Source organism: Lissotriton helveticus, chromosome 8, assembly GCF_964261635.1.
Source record: "Lissotriton helveticus chromosome 8, aLisHel1.1, whole genome shotgun sequence".
NCBI classification, from domain to species: Eukaryota; Metazoa; Chordata; class Amphibia; order Caudata; family Salamandridae; genus Lissotriton; species Lissotriton helveticus.
In genome coordinates, this window is record NC_136069.1 from 1,583,999,534 (window position 1) to 1,584,023,375 (window position 23,842).

Sequence of the window (23,842 nt, forward strand, 5' to 3'; positions counted from 1 at the left end):
TGACGGCCCTTCAATATCATCAGGACATTACACAGCTTATTTAAAGTCTAGAAATGGCTGGTCATTCTGCAATGATTCTGTTTTAATTTTCAAAAAAAAATTGCCTTTTGACCTTAAAAACTCTTACCTGGTGTTTTTAAAACCAAAATTTTAGGAAAATAATCTCGGGATATGATCTATGGAATTTCAAGAAGTTCTAATGGCTCCTACACAATTTGGCCTTGAGGATAAGTGTAGTTCAGAGACATAACTTCTAATCAAAGGATTGGACATCATGGAGATGTATGTGCACTTTAAATGAGTTCAGAAAAACTGTTTCTTTTCATAAGCTAATTGAAGCAGCCAATCAAAACATGGAGTAGAGGGAATGTAAGTCTGCAATGCTGTCTACTGTTTTACATTGCTTTGTGATTAAAAGTGATGTAGAGAATTAAATAATTGTAGTACTCATAGAGGTAGTGTAAGTCTGCTTCATATTAAGCAGTATCAGTGTCATAGGAAATGTAGAACATGACTGACCAAGAAGGGTGAAGATATTACTATTCCAGGATTGTGAAAATGATCTTCAACATTTTAATTCTGAAAGTTGCGGAAATGCCAAATGATGGGATTGGCTTACAAGAAATCCAAGAGTTATAAATATCTCTGACTAGATTTGGCCTTGTGGAAAATAGTGGTAGAGAGCAAGAAGTCATTTATTGCATGTAACGTGTTTTTAAAAACGATGGAGGTTTTCTTTCAGAAAGTGGCGGGCTGAAAGTAATAACAGCACAAAAGAGTGTAAGCTGTTCATAGGACATCCTTGGACGTCATGGAAAGTAAGTTAACTTTAAGGAGTTCTGAATTTTATTTTCTGATGTTGTATGGGTTTTTTAAACACAATCATTTTGATTGTGTTTTTTTTTCCCCGCTGTTACATGATGAATACCTTCAAGTCACTTTTTTTAGTGAATTTTGATACATTCTGAGAACAGCAAAAATAAACCATTTAACATGTATAATTAATTCTGTACCGTTTGCATTTATGATGTATATGTAGAACTGTGTAGGAGGCATGGAGAAGGTGAGTTTTCTGTAAGTGTTAAATTTATTGTATGCAGTGCTGCACTTCTACGTATTCTTTCATATGCTGGACTACATCTGCACAATGAGATACCTAAGCAAAGGAAACACAAGTGATGTGATTGTGAAATGAGCAAAATAAATTGCACATATTTCAATTACATCACCTGAGTTTCCTATCATTACGAATCACATTGTGCAGATCAAGTTTAGGTCTGTCCAGGGAAACATAGGAGGTTTCTACTTTGTTGAAGAGTGCAGTGGACATGACTCACTTCATTAGTAGACTTTCACAGATATTATCTCCTCTGTACACTTCAACAAGTGTAAATCTCATCTTGAACTCTGAGTAGGCCTCACCTCAAACAAATCTCTGGATAGGAGACATGTTATTGGCATACTGAAGCGACACTTTTCTGAAACAAGAGCAATGCAAAAGATGCACCATGTTTTAAGATAGGCCTCACTTCATCTGCATCAAGATACTGTTAGTTTAAAATGTATATCTTTAGCATTGTGTAGAGGACCTGGAGAAGCAGAAGCTTCTGTCAGTGTCAAACTTGTTGAAAAACTATTTGTCCTTCAATATTTTCCCTTGTCGTTTGTAATTTTTAAATACATATTTTAATTTTTTTCAAATGTTGGTTCTCTCTTTCACAGATTGAAAGTATAGAAATAAAATGTGATTAATTTAACGGCAATTACAAGGTAAATAGTTGTACTCTTTTCGTTACATTTCTATCACATTCACCTACTATTAGATCCACTGCTTCACTTCTTTAATCCTCAGTTTCCTGCCTTTGCTACTTTCCTCATTCCTTTCTCTATTACCTATTTACTCAACTCCTTCCACTCTTTTTCTCAGTCCCTCTGTTCTCATAGTTCCTCAGTCTTGTTCACTCACTCCATCTCTATTACTCTTAGTGTCTGTGAATTACTTTCCCAACTTTTTTTTTTGGGGGACCGCTTCCTGGGAAGTTGCCCGGTTCGCAAACCAGCAGCGTTATGGCAGTCCACCATTTTGTGTTTCGTTCGAATCAAGATACAAGATGGAGGGCAAAAAATGTTCAGAATAGGTAGAAGGGGGCACGGTAGATGTATCTTGACCCCCTTGGTTTTCTGAGGGTGGCTGAGGAGGACCATAGTTTTTCACTCTTGTTCACTCTCTCTGTTTCTATTAATGTCACTGTTTATGACTGATCAAAAAAATGTTTTTTAAAAAAGAACAGTAACTATAAGGGAAGGAAATAGACAGTTATGTTAAAAGAAATACAGCTATAGGGAGTAAACTAACGATACTGTTACCTACAATCCACTGCTGTTGATGTTACTGACCATGTCATGAATGATGTAATATGTGACATCATCAACAGTGGATTGTAGGTAACAGTATCCTTAGTTTACTCCCTAGAGCTGTCTTTCTTTTAACATAACTGTGTATTTCCTTCCCTTATAGTTACTGTTCTTTTTTAAAAAATATTTTTTTGGTTAGCTTCCGGTACGCGTACCGGGTAGCGCTCCGGGAGCGAACTAAGAGAAATACAGGTTGGCAGAGTTCCAAATATTCTACCATTTTTTTTATAATGGGGAGTTAGTTCTGAAAAGAACTTTTTTTTTTATGTTTTTGTTGTTTTATATTTTTTTTAGTATTTTTTGAACATTTTTTTACTTTTTTTGTATTTTCTGAACGTTTTTAAAATTTTTTTGGTTTTTTTGGGGGGGGGGGGGGAAACAAAAACGATCCATTATAAAGGGCTCAACAGGAGCAAAAAAAAAAAAAGAATTTATTTTTTGGTGCGTCTTGTGCAAACATTAATATGATTTTGAATTGCTCGCAAAATCAAAGTGATGCTACTTTCTCTGTAGCAGATGAAAGCGCCACATTCCACGCACACTTGTTTTACGTGCCCAAACAACATTTGGATGTTTGCAATCACCTCCCTCGCCTCTGGTCCCGACACCTCTGGAACCACCGATCTTCTTGCCATTTGGAGGGGATTTTGTTGTTGGTCACGTAGCTGGGCAGCACTATAGTTATTTGGGTGCCACCTACTCATATGCCGATGCATAGTATGATTCCCATAACTATATTTTTTATCAGTGCCCCTTGACAATCTGTCACCGCATATGCGGCAAAACACGTAACGAGCATTCACTTTCTTTTGCCCCTCAGGAATTCTGTAGAATTGCCAGATATAATTCTCCTGTCGATTGTACCTCCTGGGCTCCTCTGGCAAAAACTCATGCTCTTCCTCCTCTTCCTCCTCTTCCTGTTCTTCCTCTTCTTGCAGAATTACTTCTGCAGGTGGTCCTCTCTTTCTTGGATTTGGTGGAGGTGGTGGGCTAGCACCAGCTGAAGCTACTAATGAAGCCATCACAAAGTCTCAATAAAGGGTCTTTCTCTCACCAAGATGAAAGTCAGAGTGATGAAAGAAGGAGGGGTTTTCATCATTTGGGAAAAACAAAAGTTCTAAACCAATGAAAAGTGTCCATTTTAGATCACATGACCTTGTATTACATCATTAGGAAACCAAAAGTGAAATGAACCAATGAAAAGTGTTATTATCGAGTCACATGACCTGCTATGTTTACATTACGCGGTCGGCGCCGCGCCGCGGATCGCTTCCGGTTCGCGTACCGCTGCGCTTCCGGGTACGCGAACGTAGCACGTAATATGACGTATTACGCGAGAACGCGAAACGTCATGCTGACGCGAAGCGTCGCGATGTTGTTTTGTAACGCGAGAGGTGCGCTAAAGGAACGTTTACCAGTTCGCGTACCGGGTCGCGCCTCCGGATTGAGCTAACGGGAAGCTAACCGGTACGCGTACTGGGAGCGAAACAAAAAAAAATAAAAAAAAAATTGTATAAAAAACATGTAAAAAATATTTTTCTTTTTAAAGAATAATACATTGTAAAGGTTTTGATATTAGCTATTAAAAAACCAATGAAATTCACTGAAAAAACCATAGGTTATAGACCATATATAGTTAGGAATTAGCATTTACAAAACCTTAAAAATTCACTGAAAAAACCATAGGTTATAGACCATATATAGTTAGGGATTAGCATTTAAAAAACCTTATTTTACTCACACAAAACCATTGAAATTCCATATATAGTTAGTTGTACTAACTATATATCACGCACCCGCAATCCACTGCTGATGATGTCACATATTACATCATTCATGACATGGCCAGTGACATCACTGATGACATCACTGATGACATCTCAAATGACATCACTGATGACATCACTGATGACATCTCAAATGACATCACTGATGACATCACTGATGACATCTCAAATGACATTACTGATGACATCACTGTTGTGATAATACGATGAACCTCTTCAGACTCTAATATAACCTTAGATACACTCAGTGTAAACACAGACTCACAGATTGTCACTCATCCATGAAGTTACACACACACCTAGACAGTCATGCAAACAATCAATCACACCTCCATTTCCTTAACTATACAGTTAAACACACCTTACTTACTTATTCAAACAAATACTAAAACATATTTACTCACTTATACAATCCTGGATACAAGTTCACAATGATCCATACAGCCACTCACACATTCACTGGCTCTTATGCACAGTTATTTATATATGTCAACTCTCACATGTACTGTATTTTACATATGTACTTAATTTGACATGTAGCACTGAGATATCTATTCACTCACCAATACAGTCATGCACACAGTCAACCGCCCATACAGCTGTTTCCAACATGCACTTTTGAACCCATACATCTATGCACAGAGTCATACACTTCCCAGCCACTCACACACACACTCAGTCTCCCATACAAATGCTTGGGCAACCAATCAATAACCTATATAGTTACTCATATAGCTACTGATCAACACATGCAGCAGTTTACAGAACAGACATAATGATGCACAAATTAAGACAGTTTAGTCACTAACCCATGCACTCAGTGAGACACATTTAATCACTCACTCATACAGTCAGTCACGCACCTACTAAATCCTTCATCCAGACACTTCTACATCTACTCATTCTTCAATATGTAAAACATATTTAAACTTTACAGAAACACACAGTCACTGGATGATGTCATCAGTGATGTCATCAGTGATGTCATTTGAGATGTCATCAGTGATGTCATCAGTGATGTCATTTGAGATGTCATCAGTGATGTCATCAGTGATGTCACTGACCATGTCATGAATGATGTAATATGTGACATCATCAGCAGTGGATTGCGGGTGCGTGATATATAGTTAGTACAACTAACTATATATGGAATTTCAATGGTTTTGTGTGAGTAAAATAAGGTTTTTTAAATGCTAATCCCTAACTATATATGGTCTATAACCTATGGTTTTTTCAGTGAATATATATATATATGAAGTGTTTGGATGTTTTGCGGCCTGAGTCCAGCCGCGGGAATGAAGTATGCCGCTCTAGGGCGGACCCGTGATGGCGCCAAGCGGTGTCATCTCTTCGGGAGGTCGGAGTCCTGTGACCAGATGACAAAACACAGCAGGATGCCCAACGCCACAATGCATCAGCCCACAGGGGTTTTATAAACTTTTATAATTAACTTTGCTGCCACGCAGAACCTACTCACCTGAGGTATTATCGTAAGCACTACAAGAACCACAATTCCGTTTGGACACGCCCACTGGGGCAGGCTCTTAAGTATGAAAGTGCACGCCAGGTTCTTCGAGTGAACAGCTGCCATTGACAAAGGGAGGACGATCCCGAAACCGGTTTGGCAAGGAACAGGAGAGATGCCTGTGCCGAAGTGCGTCTCATGCTGCATCTGATCCTGATTGAAATGGATCCAAATTTCCGACTGTGTTGCTGTTTCCCACCGAGGGCTCATCTGAAGTGTTTGGATATATATATATATATATATATATATATATATATATATATATATATATATATATATATATATATATATATATATATATATATATATATGTATTTATATATATATATTAAAAATATGTATATATAAATATTATGTGTGTGTGTGTGTGTGTATATATATATATATATATATCTCTTCAGATTCTCTCGCCTCAGCATCCCCCTCTCGGCGGAGTCACGGCACAACAAGCAGGTAAGTCTTTTTGAAATTGTTTTTATTCACACACCATGTGCAAAGATACCGTGCAGTAAATTGGACAGCCTACGCGTTTTGGCTACTCCTAGCCTTCCACTGGACCATAGAGTCCCTGGTGTCTAGACCATTTTTAAAGTACTAAGTGCAGTACCCTTTTCCCTTTCCATCACTCCTCTAGACTGTCAACCTTGCTTACAGTCAATGGCAAAAGGAGGTCGCCATTTTCTTGATATGTCTAATTACAGTGAAGTACATTTAAATATCAGAATATTGAAAGATTACAAATCATTATTCTCTGCATGTTGGCAATTCATAATGGGAACATTTAAGAGATTTAAAAGAAACTTTTTGATTCACAGTAAAGTACAATAAGTGATAATTGTTCCTGGTTTCTTATTATGTCCTTTTCCATCTTGCTCCTAAGAAGGTTTTTCAGATGATCTAATCAGGGTTCTATTTTCTTGTTACCTCTGTACATTATATACAAGATTCTGTAATCTCCTCCACCAAAGGTTTCCTTCTCACGGGAGATTTTGCAGTTCTCGGTTATTATGTACAATATTTACAGTTTTCTGCATCCCAACTCAGAGTTCCAATTTCAAGTTTAATCCTCTTCCTGTTGAGATATTCGCAGTCCATACAGTAAATTTTTTATGGTACAGCAAAAATATGTCAATAATGGGAACCCATTTTTGGCATCCACTTCATCTGTTAATCTGTCTGTTCCTTCATTGTCCACAAAACCATTTTCTTTTTTCGATCAACATGCTCTTTTTTTGTGTGTATGTCAGTTCATTCAATATTCTTCTGGCAGCTTCCTCGCCACTTCTCAACATATTTGCACCTACATACAGATATATACAAATCGCCTCAAGTTTAGAGTTCAAGTCTTTCTTCATTATGGTATTTCTTTTTCATCTTCTTGGTTTGTTTTTTATGGGCTGTTTTTTGCCAGTTTCCCTCGATCACTTATTTACAAATGTACAAAGAGTTCAGCATCTTGATTGTGTCCATATGGAAATTCTGTCCCCATTCCCAGGATCATTCTTGATTCAAGTTTGCGTAGTTGTATTGTACGGTCTCCCCCTCTCTCTGAAGGTTTACTGAGTTTGATCCCGGAGAATTTCAATTGATTGGGGTTGCTCTGATGACAATCGGCAAAATGTATGGCCATTGGGTAATTGGGATCCTTATTCTTGATCGCACGTAGATGTTGAAGGATCCTTAGTTTTAGTTTATTAATGGTGCTTCCTATGTAGGACTTCCCACATGGACACATCCGCATGTAGACCACGTGTTTTGACTCACACGTTATGTGTTATGTGATCCCTTATTTTTTCTGTTCTTCCATTCTGTAATTTGTATTCCGTGATATTTGCGCCATGTTCACAGGCCTTAAAATTGGCGCATTTCCAAAATCCAGGTGTTTTCAGCCAAGAGGTCTTCATTGGTGGTTTGATTTGTAAATGGCTCTGTGTTAGGATATCACGTAGGGACGATGTTTTTCTATATGTGATACTTGGAAATGCTGTCAAGGTTTCTTTCAGAGTATCATCAAGGAGTAAGATGTTCCAGTTCCTCCGTAGAGCCATTTTCAGTTCGTCACTCTGATTGTTGTAATCCATGATCAGGCGAGTTACATTGTCAGACTCTCCTCTTCTAGTGGTTCTGGTGGTCGTTTCATTTGTCCTGTTACTTCCCGGTACTAAGAGATCTGATCTGTTTTTCAGTTCCATCCTTGATTTTGCTGTTTCGATGACTTCAGCTTGATAGCCCCTTTCCCGGAATTGTTGACTCATCTCTTCTATTTCTTTTTCTAAGTCATCTTTTTCAGAGCAGTTTCTTTTAGCTCGTAACATTTGTCCATATGGAATGCTCCATTTAAGTTTCACTGGATGCCCACTGTTAGCATGAAGCATGCTATTGCAAGATGTAAATTTCCTGTGTATTTTAGTGCACAGCCGGTCTTTCTTCACAAAAATTTCTACATCCAGAAAAACAAGATTTGTTGAGTTGATGGTAGATGTAAAATGGAGATTGTATTCATTTGTTTCCAATGAATCAATGAATGTCTGGAGCTCTTCCTCACTTTCGTCTGTAATGACCTACTTCTCTGTATGTTTTGGTGCTTCTGTCAGTCACCAGGCCATTACTTACCACATCCTTTCCCAGAATCCAGAAAGACACCACATTTCACAATACTTACCCAAAAAAGGAATAAACACTGACAACATATAAGACCATTGCCGAGGAGCTCGCAAATAACAACAAGTCACAACACCTCCCCATCCGAGAGGGTACGCAGCAAATCACAACACCTCTCCATCTGAGAGGGTACACAGCGCATGCTCCTCCTAGCAATGTAATTTAGACATCCCTGAATGGAGCCGATTTCCCTCCCGTACCAACAATTACCCATTAGAGGGGAATCGCCCATCCCTCTGTAAGTACTTGGTAAAAATGGGTCCCGACCTTCCCTCACAAGGAATACAAACAAATGATATGCTCTAGGGTTTCTTTATTACATGATTATAGGATGACAAAAGAAAGAAATAACTAAACATCACAGTAAACATTAGTAGCAATCATCAACACATACATATACATAGAACCTGAAAATAAAAGCATAGTTAGATACAATAAGTACACCTGGAACACCTCACCATAATCTTAGGCGTCTTGTCATCTGAAGAAGGGTCCGTCTCTCTTTCCCTCTCTGGTTGGGTCAGGACTCTCTGTTGCACAAACACGTCTGCACGTCTGCACCGTGATGTATCATCAGACCGCCAAACCACCAGACCAGCATCTCAGCATCTCATACCTACTATTCTTTGGCAAGATTATTCTAATGCAAGACCATCCTACATTAAGGCTAAAGTAACATAGCACACTAAAGTCAGTACACAATGGTGGTGATCGAGGGTCATCACAGAGCATCAGACCACTAAAGTGGCTGATTCACTACATTGCAGCCCTTGACCCTTGAACATCACCATTCACATAAATCAAAAATAAAATCACTGAACTAAAGGCACAGCTATGATTGCATCTTTTAACTGCAAAATTGGCATTATTGCATAGTAACTAGCAACTGAATATCATGATCGAAAAACAAAACTATCATTGGGGCACTGTATCTGTTAACTGTAAAGGCAGTATCAATGCATAATAACCAGCAACTAAATAAAATCTAACTGACGATTTGAGGGTCATTAAAACATTGCATGTCTCATTTAAAGGCAAAACCATTTAAAAAAGATACAAAACTGTAGGCCATATTTGGAAGAGTACCTACAAGTGAAACACTGCATTTCAGAATCAAAAAATCACCTGTTAAAAATCATATTTTGAATCAATAACTCTTGTGTTGAAGTTACTACTCAAAGACATTAAATTCAAAGCAGATCATAACTAACTGGTTTTCTCTTGTTGTTCTTTTTAAACTTCATAACTAAGGTGAAATATCCTGATCCCTTTGAACCTCTAATGATTAAACTGAGAATTCTACTGCCAAGGCAGCCAACTGTAGCTCAGAAAATATCTACTCCAATCGCAACAAGTGTCTCTATTGAAAAAAAAGGGTTTTTTTCTGTGAAAAAAGGAAAACAAAAAACACCACTGTCTCTTGTCAGGGTGCACAAGCAGTTCTCCTGTGCGCAAGACACACAGCTCTCATGCTTCCAAAGTCAGTCTCGCTTGAAGGGGACAGTTCTAATTGTAGCACACTCTGCTGATACCTTCTTCACTTAGAAAGAAGCAGTCCATCTATGTAGATGACAGCTCTCTGGCATCCAACTTCCTCAGTATCCCCTCGGCAAGGAAAAACCCCATCCGATCTGGTTCTCCATAGATCATCAGCTCCCGTCTGCCATCAGCCACAGGACATCACCTTGTCTGGCTCCGGTCTGGTTCCAGGCTTGGGGGGGCCCACTCACACAAAAATAATAAGCGAAAACAACAAAAAGGAAAGGTTGGAGGAGGGCCACACGCACCCCGGCACCGCATCCCAGCAATCTGAAACGATAAACAAGGATCACTCATCTTACAAAAAACTTCAATTCAAAAGCACACATTTATTTATTTATTTTTTATTTCCCTCTAAAAACCTTGGGGTTTATAAAATCCTACTCTAAGTCTGGGGAATAGTTTAAGAATGCTACCTGCGTTATATTCTCTAAGTTTATATGGCCAAAATCAGATTTTTTCTGTCACAGCCAATGGGGCTGGGGAAGTCAGCTTCACTCCCTTCTCACTCCTTGCTATCAGACCCCCTCCCTTCGGAGATGTCCGCGTCCCAGGGCTGGCTCAGTTTCAACCATAACAGAGACTGCTCTCTGCCTCGCAACCCCTCCCTTCGAGTAGCTCACATTCCAAGAGCGAAGCGCCTGCCAATTTCTGTCTGCCCTGCCTACCTCCTCATAGGGGCGTCACCTTTACAAGCCTCCTTACGCTTCCAATTGAGGGAAGCTTTCTAACCAGAGGAGTGGAATTACCCCTCCCTTACACAGATTCTCCACGGAAAGAATTGGGTGCTCGCTAAACATAACAAGCAGAGAGGAGACTGCTCCTACGATCGCCCCCCCTTACAAAGAGCCCCGGGGAAGAGGAGGCTCTGTGGAATGCATGTTATCTCCTCAAGGTCAAAGCATTTCAGTTCCCAGCCGTTCACAACCCAAAACCTGTGAAATTTTCTGTTCTTAACTGGAATACACTAAACTAAAACCACATTGAACAGCCCACCTTTGAATGCATGCACCTTCATATATATATATTTTCTTTTAAACTATCATTTGTCTATAGGACTATTGGTAACTAAAAGACAAAACATTGGCAACATTCAAAAGTCACATACAAAATCTCATGGTACTTCTGTAACAATATCTGGGACAGCATCAGTCAAAGAAGGTATATGTTTGTTTAATTTGTAACAGTCAACTGTCATGGGCAAAGAATTATCACATTTGTGCACCAGCTACATAAAATCATTTTAAACATTAGTTGTTGGGGTCACCAACCCTACTTCTGTGAAATCCTAGCAAACTGCTTTTTTGTCTATATGGGCCATTTTACCACTAGTGCGACCTCCCACAAGCAAATCACATTTTCTCTCACGCTGTTCTGTCCAGTATCTTTTAGTGTGCAAAAGCACAGAGTCATGGGCATTTGACTTCTTTCTTCCCTGCAAACAGGGGCACATTGCTTTTGGGTAAAATCACAAAATACATTTTTAAACCTTTGAATTAACCAGTCATACACACTCTGCTGTTGTACACTTTCAAAATCATATGGTTGCATTTGTCTTTGAAAGCAAAATGTATCGTGCACTGTTAGGTCTGATTTATCTCCACAACAGGTGATCGTAAATTCTAAAACACGGGTCTTCTTATCTTTCTGCACCTTCCTTTCTGACTAAAAATCCTCTCCGGAAGAATTAATTAAAACAGCCTGTGCAATTGGCAACCTGACTAGATTTTCTGTAACATTTTTGACCTCTGAATCATACACATTTAATCCTGTTTGCAAAGGTATATCCTCACACAATTGTGGATGCATATTAAACAACACATTAAAAATAACCCCACTACCTCTGTCATCCCACCTTTCAGGGTTATATTCTGAGATGTTACATTCATGTTTCAGCTTAGAACATTTTAAATGCATTTCTTTTTACTGAACACTGTAAAGGGATCCCGCCCTTTCTGTCTAACTTAAAAAAGCTATTCACAAGCCCATTATACAAAACACATTTAAACACACATCAATTCTCGTTCAACCAAACACAATTAGCTCACTCATGAGCCAGAACACCATTTGGGCTACCCCCATGCAAATAAATCATATGATATCTGAGAGTCTGCTTTCAATTTCTAAAAAACCCAAAAAGAATTCCCCTTTTAAATCAACGTTCATATCCTGCCGACTACGCCAAATTGTAATGACCTAATTCTCTGTATGTTTTGGTGCTTCTGTCAGTCACCAGGCCATTACTTACCACATCCTTTCTCAGGATCGAGAAAGACACCACATTTCACAATACTTCCCCAAGAAAGGAATAAACACTGACAGCATACAAGACCATTGCCGAGGAGCTCGCAAATAACAACAAGTCACAACACCTCCCCATCCGAGAGGGTACGCAGCAAATCAAAACACCTCCCCATTAGAGAGGGTACACGGCGTATGCTCCTCCTAGCAATGTAATTTAGACTTCCCTGATGGGAGCCGATTTCCCTCCCGTATCAACAATTACCCATTAGAGGGGAATCGCCCATCCCTCTGTAAGTACTTGGTAAAAAAGGGTCCCGACCTTCCCTCACAAGGAATACAAACAAATGATATGCTCTAGGGTTTCTTTATTACATGATTATAGGATGACAAAAGAAAGAAATAACTAAACATCACAGTAAACATTAGTAGCAATCATCAACACATACATATACATGGAACCTGAAAATAAAAGCATAGTTAGATACAATAAGTACACCTGGAACACCTCACCATAATCTTAGGCGTCTTGTCATATGAAGAAGGGTCTGTCTCTCTTTCCCTCTCTGGTTGGGTTAGGACTCTCTGTTGCACAAACACGACTGCACGTCTGCACCGTGATGTATCATCAGACCGCCAAACCACCAGACCAGCATCTCAGCATCTCATACCTTCTATTCTTTGGCAAGATTATTCTAATGCAAGACCATCCTACATTAAGGCTAAAGTAACATAGCACACTAAAGTCAGTACACAATGGTGGTGATCGAGGTTCATCACAGAGAATCAGACCACTAAAGTGGCTGATTCACTACACCGTCCCAGATGACAAATAAGTCGTCGATGAAACGACACCCATGTTTGATTTTTGAATGTTTCTTCTGTTCTTGGGCCACCACCTCGTTCTCCCAGGCAGCCATTAAAAGGTTCACATATGTTAGGGTAAAAGATGTCCCCATTGTCGTCCCCTGCCTTTGCAGGTACACGTCCCCCAAGAAAAGAAAAGCATTATGTGTCAGACAATAGATTAACATGTCTATCAACATTCCAGAGTGTTCCAAATGGCTCACTGTTCTCGTTTCCAAGGTTTTCCTGATGGCTCTGATTCCATCCTCGTGGCGTATTGAGGTGTAGAGAGAGGCAACGTCTATCGTTGCCATCAGATAGGTTGTCTTCCATTCAATTCCTGAGATTTTGTTCAGAAAGTCCATTGTATCCCTCAGATAGGAAGGTAGCAAAGTTACATAGTTCATTAAGAATATATCAATGAATCTCGATGTTGTTTCTAATAATGACCCTATGGAACTCACAATTGGTCTTCCAGGTGGTTTCGAGAGAGCTTTGTGTACTTTTGGTAAAAAGTATATGGTGGCTGTGATGGCGTTGTCTGTTTTCAAATATGAATATTCGTCGAAGTCGATCAAGCCTTTGTCCTTCCACCCCAACAGTAACGAATGGTATTCTTCTGTCCATTCTTCCATTGGGTTCTCTTTTAGTAATTCATAGTGGTCTTTGTTGTTCAGTTGTCGTTTAGCTTCAGTGATGTAATCCGTTAGATTTTGCACAACAGCATTTCCCCCTTTGTCCGAGGACTTTATTATAATGGTCGGATCGTTCTTTAATTCCGACATCGCTTGGTATTCCTTTGGTGAAAGGTTGTTTCTTTTCAAAGCTTCATCTTTGTTGTTGGTGTATTTGCCAGAGATTCTCGTTATTTGCTCCACCATAATTTCGTGAAAGAGATCCACTTTGTTCCCTGGTGGTAACTGTGGGCAGAATCGTGATCGCTTCTTCAATCTGCTTTCACCTCCACTGTTTGTGGGTATACCAGATTGATTGCAAAAATCAATGTCCAGTTGAAGTGAGTTCTCATTAGTTTTTTGATTGGATGGTGTGATGCCCCCACTTGGTATTAGTGCCCACATTGCCGGTATATATATATATACAAAACCAAAGTGTCCCCACTAAGGAAGTCACACCTAAAGGGGTTGGCCGCACTCACACCAATGGTCGTGGCAGTTAGCAAAGTACACAGCTTTCAGCTTGTGTACTTATGTGAAAATAAAATACCAGTGGTTGAAAGTTGTAAAACGATGCTGACCACACACTTTGTAAATCCAAAGGTGAGGCCCCCTCCACTCCGAAGGTGTCTGCGTTTGCAAGCACCCAGATCCGCTGTTTTAGCGGCGGGACTTCCTGCGGCTGGACGAGCCCCTAAACATACAAAACCAAAGTGTCCCCACTAAAGAAGTCACACCTGAAGGGGTTGGCCACACTCACACCAATGGTCATGGCAGTTAGCAAAATACACAGCTTCCAGCATGCACAGAAAACCAGACGCGTTTCAAGCTGTAGCTCTTCTTCGGTGGCATGCAAGAAAGGTAACAGAGGCACCAGAGCATTTCGGAATGTTTTATTGGTTTACTCAGTCCCGCCCCTGTGGGCGTGCGCAGGCTAGGCATTGTGGTTGTTGCAGTCCATAACCCTGCTCCTGAAATTCCATCTACCCAAGTGGGTCTTGATGCCTCTGTAGTACACTGCAGTCCCAGTGGTTGTGTACTTATGTGAAAATAAAATCCCAGTGGTTGAAAGTTGTAAAAGGATGCTGACCGCACACTTTGTAAATCCAAAGGTGAGGCTCCCTCCACTCCGTAGGTGTCTGCGTTTGCAAGCACCCAGATCTGCTGTTTGAGCAGCAGGACTTCCTGCGGCTGGACGAGCCGCTAAACATACAAAACCAAAGTGTCCCCACTAAGGAAGTCACACCTGAAGGGGATGGCCGCACTCACACCAATGGTCGTGGCAGTTAGCAAAGTACACAGCTTCCAGCTTGCACAGAAAACCAGACGCGTTTCAAGCCGTAGCTCTTCTTCGGTGACATGCAAGAAAGGTAACAGAGGCATCAAAGCATTTCTGAATGTTTTATTGGTTTACTCAGTCCCGCTCCTGTGGGCGTATGCAGGCTAGGCATTGTGGTTGTTGCAGTCCGTAACCCTGTTCCTGAAATTCCATCAGGAATGCAAACGCAGACACCTACGGAGTGGAGGGGGCCTCACCTTTGGATTTACAAAGTTTGCGGTCAGCATCGTTTTACAACTTTCAACCACTGGGATTTTATTTTCACATAAGTACACAACCACTGGGACTGCAGTGTACTACAGAGGCATCAAGACCCACTTGGGTAGATGGAATTTCAGGAGCAGGGTTACGGACTGCAACAACCACAATGCCTAGCCTGCGCACGCCCACAGGGGCGGGACTGAGTAAACCAATAAAACATTCTGAAATGCTCTGATGCCTCTGTTACCTTTCTTGCATGCCACCGAAGAAGAGCTACGGCTTGAAGCGTGTCTGGTTTTCTGTGCAAGCTGGAAGCTGTGTACTTTGCTAACTGCCACGACCATTGGTGTGAGTGCGGCCAACCCCTTCAGGTGTGACTTCCTTAGTGGGGACACTTTGGTTTTGTATGTTTAGCTGCTCGTCCAGCCGCAGGAAGTCCCGCCGCTCAAACAGCGGATCTTGGTGCTTGCAAACGCAGACACCTACGGAGTGGAGGGGGCCTCACCTTTGGATTTACAAAGTGTGCGGTCAGCATCGTTTTACAACTTTCAACCACTGGGATTTTATTTTCACATAAGTACACAACCACTGGGACTGCAGTGTACTATAGAGGCATCAAGACCCACTTGGGTAGACGGAATTTCAGGAGCAGGGTTACGGACTGCAACAACCACAATGCCTAGTCTGCGCACGCCCACAGGTGGCGGGACTGAGTAAACCAATAAAACATTCCGAAATGCTCTGATGCCTCTGTTGCCTTTCTTGCATGCCACCGAAGAAGAGCCACGGCTTGAAACGTGTCTGGTTTTCTGTGCAAGCTGGAAGCTGTGTACTTTGCTAACTGCCACGACCATTGGTGTGAGTACGGCCAACCCCTTCAGGTGTGTCTTACTTAGTGGGGACACTTTGGTTTTGTATATATATATGTGGCTTGGGAGGGGGGACATGTCCCCCCCTTAAAGAAACATACAGGGCATGGGATATGGTCCCCAGGGGCTAATGAGGCTTGGGGAGTGGGGCCACATGGCATTGCCCTTCTCCTTAATATGTATGTTTTGGCATTGTGAATTGGGTCTCCGGGGCCTGAAGGTCAACCCTACAATGCACAAACAAGGGATGCGCATGGCATGAGGTTGGCAGCTTTCCGGGGGTTTTGGCTACAGTGACTTGTGTCAGTTCAATCCCTGTGGCCAACTCCACGCTAAGTGATGGTCATCAATGATGTCATTGGAGATGTCATCACTGATGTCATAAATGATGTAATAGAATATGTAATGAGAGATGTCATATTTGTAGTTTGTTTAGTTCAAAATGTTAATGTTGTCACTGAGGAACTTACCTAACTATTACGTTACCATAATCTTTGATATTTTCAGTGAATTTCGTGAGTTAAAAAAAAAAGAATTATGTTTTGAGTGTATCAAGGGAAGAATAACTAAATAATATATCCTCTTTGCGGAAATTATTTTTAAAGGGAATAGCTTTTGTATTGTATTATAACATGAAAGGGTGCACAGTTTGCATGACGGGTGTGCGTAGTGGAGTGACGGGAGGGACTGACCTCTCTGCTAAGACCTTTCCATCAAATGACTTGTCTGCATAGTAGGGTGAGTGGAGGGACTGGCTTCTCCACTCAGATCTCTCTCTTGGATGAAAGGTGTGCATAGTTGTGTTCAGGGAGGGATTGGGGTCTCCTTTTAGGCCCCTCTCTCAGATGGAGGGTGTGCATAGTAGGGTGTGTGGAGGGACTGTCCTCTCCACTGTCAGCTCTCTCTTAAATGAAGGATAGGATTGGAAGGGTGTGTGGTGAGAGATTTCCCTCACCACTGAGGCCTCTCTCCCAGATGTTGGGTGTGCATAGTAGGGTGTGTGTTTAGACTCACCTTTCATTTCAGACCCGTCTCTCAAATGACAGGTGTGTGTAGTAATGTGAGGGACGGGACTGGCCTCTCCAATTAGATCCCTCTCTCAGGTAACGGTGTGCATAGTAGGGTGCCGGTAGGGACTGGCCTGTCCATTCAGACCTGTCTCCTGGATGACAGGTGGGTGTAGCAAGTTTCATACAGGGGCTGGGTTCTCCTTTCAGGCCTCTCTCTCAGGTGAGGGGTGTGTATTGTAGGGTGGGTAGAGGAACTGGCAGCTCAGCTGAGACCTCTCTCTCTGTGCAATTCACTAAATGATTATTTCATGATAAAATCACTACCATTAAGGCCAGTATTCCCAAACACCCGGTCACCCTTGACCCGCCTGTTTTGCATAGAAACAGCCATACTCTTTGCTGCTTTCCTACTACTAGTCAAAGTCAAATCACGTTCCCCTTCCGACTGTTGCCACCCCCATATACTCAAGGATTGCTTCACAATCCATTCCGGTCCCGCACTTGCCCTCTGGCATAGTCCCTTCGGCTTTAAAGAAAGCCATAGTGGTACCCCTCTTGAAAAAATCTGGAGTTGATCCCGCGCTCTTATCTAAATATTGTCTGATCTCCTTGCTCCCCTTTTCGGCTCCCCATCAGGCCGGTTTCAAGCCAGCTAACTCCACCGAGACCGTGATCCTCGCTGTCCTGGATACTCTCCAAGATAATGCTGATAGAAGCTCCCCACCGGCACTGGTGTTTTTGGATCTCTCCGCTGCCATTGACACGGTCGACCATACCATCTTGGCCGACAGTATCAAACAGGCAGGTGTCCAAGGGTTGGCAGCCCGTTGGCTCACTTCCTTTCTGGAGGACCGCTCACAGGCTGTTCGTCAATAACATTTCTTGGCTTCTCCACGTAATACTACCTGTGATGTTCCTCTGGGCTCGGCTCTCTCTCCTCACTTATTCAATCTTTATATGGCCCCCCTGATTCAGTCTCTCAAAGACAGGAAGGTGTCGGTATTCAACTATGCAGATGACCTCCAACTTGTCTTTAAGATTGACAACCTGCACAGTTCTGTTATCGATTTCCAGGCCACCATGCTGCATATCCAACGTTGGATGGATCACGACCATCTCAAAGTAAACCCTGGTAAGACATAGATTGTTCTTACTGGGGAGATCCATACATTTTGGGGCCCACACTATTGGCTATCTGAGCTAGGATCTTCTCCCCTTCCCTTTCTTCGGCCAAAACATTAGGAGTCTCTGTCGACAGTGACCTTTCATTGAAAATACTGGTTGGCGCGGTTGTGTCCAAGTGTTTTTTTCAAATGCTCAAGATTAGGAAAATACATTGCTTTCTCACTCAGGACGCACTGATCCAGGTCATAATAGCCACTGTTCTATCACACCTGGATTATGCCAACTCTGTGTATTTAGGCATGCCACATTACCTGCTTAAACGTCTGCAGATGGTCCAGAATCATGCAGCACAGTTGGTCTTTTGACTACCCAGATGGCAACCAGCAACCCCACTACTGAAGAAACTGCATTGGCTCCCCATTTCCCAGCGCTGTGCTTTTAAAATGGGTGCCTCATCTTTAAATCTCTGCATGGTATCAGCCCTATGTTCATTAATACCTTGATACTCAGGCACACCCCTATGCGCAACCTAAGGTCTGTCCATCTCTCTCTCCTTTCCACCTCGGTGTTTAAACGGGCACGTCAAGGAGGTCGTAGATTTGCCACCGTTGCTCCGAAACTGTGGAGCTCCCTCTCATTGGAAATACGGTCTTGCACAGACCTTTTGCAATTTAGGAAGTCCCTGAAAACCTGGCTATTTGCACAAAGTTAGACTCTATGTCCCCCTTCGACAGCATTTGGAGCCTTTTAGCACCATGAAGCCACCCGGCGTACGTGCGCTCTATACATTTTTGTTAACATTAACATTAACAATGATGGGTGTACGTAGTACTGAGTGTGAAGAAACTGGCATCTCCTTTCAGACCTGTCTCTGTAATGATGGGTGTGCATAGTACGGTTGGGGGAGGGACTAGGCTCTCCTTTCAGACCCCTCTCTCAGGTGACTGGTGTGTCTAGTAGGGCACGTAGAAGGTTTGGTCTCTCCTTTTAGACCTCTCTTGGCAGACGGGTGTGTGTAGTAGTGTGCAGAAAGGGACTGGGCTCTCCTTTCGGTCCTCTCTCTCAGATTACATCTTTGCGTAGTCCGGTGTGGAGAGGGACTGGCATCTCTGCTGAAACCTCTCACTGTAATAAAGGGTGCTTGTAGTAGGGTTTGAGGAAGGACTGAGCTCTTCTTTTAGACCTCTCTCTCAGATGACAGCTGTGCGTAGTAGGGTGTGGGGACGGACTGGGATCTCCCCTTAGATCTCTCTCTTAGATGATGGGTGTGTGTAGTAGGGTGTGGAGAATGACTGACCTCTTCTTTCAAACATCTCTGTCAGATTACAGATATGTATAGTAGGATGTGTAGGAGGAATGACATCTCTACTGAGACCGCTCTCTGTAATGATGCGTGTGTGTAGTAGTGAATGGGGAGGGACTGGGATCTCCTTTCTGACCTCTCTCTCAGATGACCGATGTGTGTAGTAGGGTGTGGGGAGGGACTGTCCCCTCCTTTCAGAACTCTCTTTCAGATAACAGGTGTGCGTAGTAGGGTACGTGAATGAGCATTAACTCTACACAAAACTCTACCCAAGCCAATGAGCATAAATAGTTTACTGCGATAAACACAATCTCCAGTTAGACTCCTTCCTACAGTAAGAAGTGTGAAAGCAGACTGTATTCAAACATCCGACTTTTACTCATCCCACTAGAGTCTAGCGAGATCGCAACATTTTTTCTTTAGAAGAATGAACCTTCTACTCATCACAGTAGTTATCTGTTACACACTTCCTCTTAAAAACAAGGACCATAATATGCAATCCTACTAGTAAAGAGTACTGAAAATTCATCTACTGCTTTTTACTATTCACGATCCCGCGAGAGGCCCGCAAGTTATACAAATTTGTTTTAAAAAAAATACATTTATTTTCTGCATTGTAATTATCCCCTGGACACCTTGTCTCTAAATCTAGGGGGGCAGCATGCCTTTCTAATGCCCCCTTATATAGCTTTTTTACTTAATTTCCACAGCACCTTCAATTTTTTACAGTAAACAGCAATGGCGCCCATTTCATATCTAATATTCCAACAGCCAGCCAATCAGAATGCCCACTCTCATTGCTCTTGTGGGAGTCTATCGCTCCAGTGAGAGCATTAAGGCTCTCTGGTAAAACAGACCCTCTCGACCAATCAAAGGGCTCCATATTTGACTTTGCGCTCTCGTAGGAGGCTCTCAGGACTTTAGAGAGCCCAACTGCCAAATCATGCAATATATTTCATCCTTAATTTCTCAAAAGCTACTTATTGGATTTACACTTAATTACAAAAAGCAAGAGAGTAAGAGATAGCTTCCTGCAGAATTTGGTGTAATTCCATTCAGCAGTTTTTGCTGTAGCCCTGCCTAAAGGAGTCTATAGAAAATGCAAGGATATTTTATGTTTTGGGACCCTTCCTCTTTTTCTCAGCTCTAGCTTGATATTTGAGCTAAAATCGTTAAGTTGGCCCTGAAACTTTTACCTAACTATAATGTTACTTTATCCTTTGTTTTACTTTCAGTGAATTTCAAAGTAAAAAAAATAATCAGATCGTATTATCACACCTAACTATAACGTCATTTTCATCTTTGGCTTGTTCAGTGAATTTCTAAAGTTTTTTTTCAATTTATATGCAGATCTTTTTATAACAACTATCTATAACATCACTTAAACCATAGGTTTTTTGAGTAAATTTCACAGGTAATTTTAAATGTAAATTGAGATATAATTATAATCCCTAACTAAAAAGTTACTTTAGCCATTGTTTTTTCCGTGACGTTCTAGTTTTTTTTTATATGAAGTAATATTTTATTACCATACATAAACCCAATGCCCGTGCAAGAGGATAGCGTGGGGCATGGCCTGTGATCAGGCCTCGGGCCAACCTCTTGCAGTCAAGCAACCCCACGCCGCGCACAAACATTGGCAATTTGTGGCATGGGTTTGACCACAGGTCCAGGCCTAAGGCCAGGCCCGTAGTCCAAATTGCCCCAAGCAGCCTATCCCCCACAGAGTGAGGGGTTGAGTGCAGCACCCTCCCCAAGCCAATATTGGGCACGAGGATCCCGAGGATCTTTGTTTTTTCAAATGGGAGGGAGTGTGCACAGCCTACCTCCCCTAGCAACTATTGGCCAGAAGACCACATCCCCGCGGCCAAAACAATATGCTAGGGGAGGGGGATGCATGCCCCCTATCCCCAAGCCTTAAGAGGCTCCCAGAAAACCATCCTCTGGGGTCAAATACATTAGCATCCAGTGAGTGTCATGATCCTCCCTGGAGTAAAGAGCACACGAGGACTGCACAAACTACTAGTCCCAACAAGCCACAAGTCAACCAACGGGTTTTCTCAGGGTTTTCTCTGCCTTTATAAGCCCTTCCCTCCGGACACACTGGTGCTTGTCAATTTTGCTAGTGAGCCTTTGACCCTGGGTTCCCCGTAATAATCTTGCCGCCAAGAGTGTTTCCCGTGCTCTGTAGATTTAGAGCCTTCCTGATCTGTTTAGAGAATCTGCTGACAGTAGGAGCGGTCGCCGCATTGTTGCCGGCAATTGCTTACAGCGCTCCAAGGACCGGAGCCTTCTGCGCAGGTTAGAGAGACTGCAGGCAGTAGGAGCTGCCTACTCACTGTTGCTTGTGCTTGCATACAGCGCTCCAAGGACCAGAGCCTACTTGCACTGGTTTGAGCTTCCCCAAGCAGTAGGACCTGCCGCCTCTCAGTTGTTGATACCTCCAGGTTTTTTGTAGTCAGGACAGGGAATTATCTGAAGGACGCTAGGTAAGCTTGCTTTTGCTTGCACTTTAACTGAATTGTGGCTGGAACTGCTCCATGGTTAGGAGCATCAGTCTTCGCATGATTTCTGCATCACAACAGACATACGTGCATCCAATTTCGGCACATGTCTGTGTTTGGCCCGTGTTGCTCATTTGGATTGTGGACCTTTCCCTGCTCGACGTGAGACTTATTATGCACTGTCTGGGACATATTCTTTTCTACGTATACTTCATTTGTTTCCCTGCCTTACAGACATCCTACCAATTGTGTTAGAGACTATTACTGCAAGGCTAGTGCGCACTCTCAAGGAGAGAGTGACCTACACACATATATTTCTTTTTTCTGGACCTTGTTTTTCTGGACTGTCTGTACTTGGATTCCAGGTTGAATTCCTCATTCACAGCCCACCTGATACCCTATTAATTCACCAAGGTACAGCTTGTAAGTAGTATAGCTGTGGTGGTAGGGAGTTGGTACATCTTCCTAGGGCACATTTGATATTCTGATGAGAGTTTTTGCTGTCCTTTCTTCCATGTGCATGTAATCTCCAGTGGCTGTTGGATTCTTCAAATTAGAATGTTCGCTTCTATACAAGAGGGTTGAAAAGGCTCTTTAAGTTGTGGACCGCTACCCTTTGTTATTTTATACTATTTCCCCTTTCCCTTGCGTGCTGCCCCGGCGAGAAAGAGCTTACAAGTTTCCCAGTAGGGGTAGTGCAAGGGGGAATAGGGAACTATACATCACCCCTGCTGCATTTGTTCCTGAAGGTTAGTTGTTGTGTGCTGTTAATCAGTCTGAGATCTGAAAGAGAGGAGGTTGTGTGCCCCCATTCCCCAACTCAATTTGGCCCCAGGGACCCTGTCCCCTGGGGCAATACTTCAATAGTAGGGGAGAGGAATGCGTTGCCACCATCCTCAAGTATAGAGGTCCCGGAGATCCCAACCTGTGGGGCCAAAAACTTCTATATTGGGGAGGGTTGCATGTGGCCCTCCTCTCCTATTCCAAATGGGCCCGAACCACATCCATGGGGCAATTAGCGACCCTCCTCAAGACTAAAGAGGCCCTGGGGACATCATCCCCGGGCCCATATTGTAATTATAGAGGAGGGTGACATGTGGCCCTCCAACCCTGAGCCTTGAGAATGCCCAGGAACCCCATCCTCTAGGGAGAAGTATCTATTTGGGGAGGGAGGGCATGGACCTCCTTCATGAGCCCAAATAGGCCCTGGGGATCCACTGCCAAATGGGCCAGAGGACCCCATCCCTGTGGCCATATTTTACTCATAGAGGAGAAGGGCATGTAGCCCCCTCCTCAAGCCTTAAGAGGCCCTGGGGACATTCTCCCCGGGGCCATATTTTGATTACAGAGGAGGGCGACATGTGGCCCTCCAACCCCGAGCCTTAAGAAGTCCCAGGAACCCCATCCTCGGGGCCAAGTACCTATTTGGGGTGGGGGTGCTTGGCCCTCCTTCACAAGCCCAAACAGGCCCAGGGGGCCCCATCTCCTGGGGTCATATTTTAACTAAAGGGGAGGATGTACACGGTCGCCCTCACCGAACCTTAAAAGGCCTCCAGGAGCCCATTCCCCAAGGCCAAATTTAAAAAAAAGGGGAAAGGTGTTGCACAGCATCCCTTCCCGTGCCATAATAGGTCCGAGTGACCCCCCATTCCCCATGGCTAAATTCTTAAAGGGAGGGCCGGGTGTTTCCTCTCACATATCTTTTCAGGCCAAAGGAACCCCAATCTCTGGGGCCAAAAGCTAAAAAATAGGGGAGGGGAACCATGCAGCCTCATCCCTGGGCCTTAACATGGCTCAGAAACC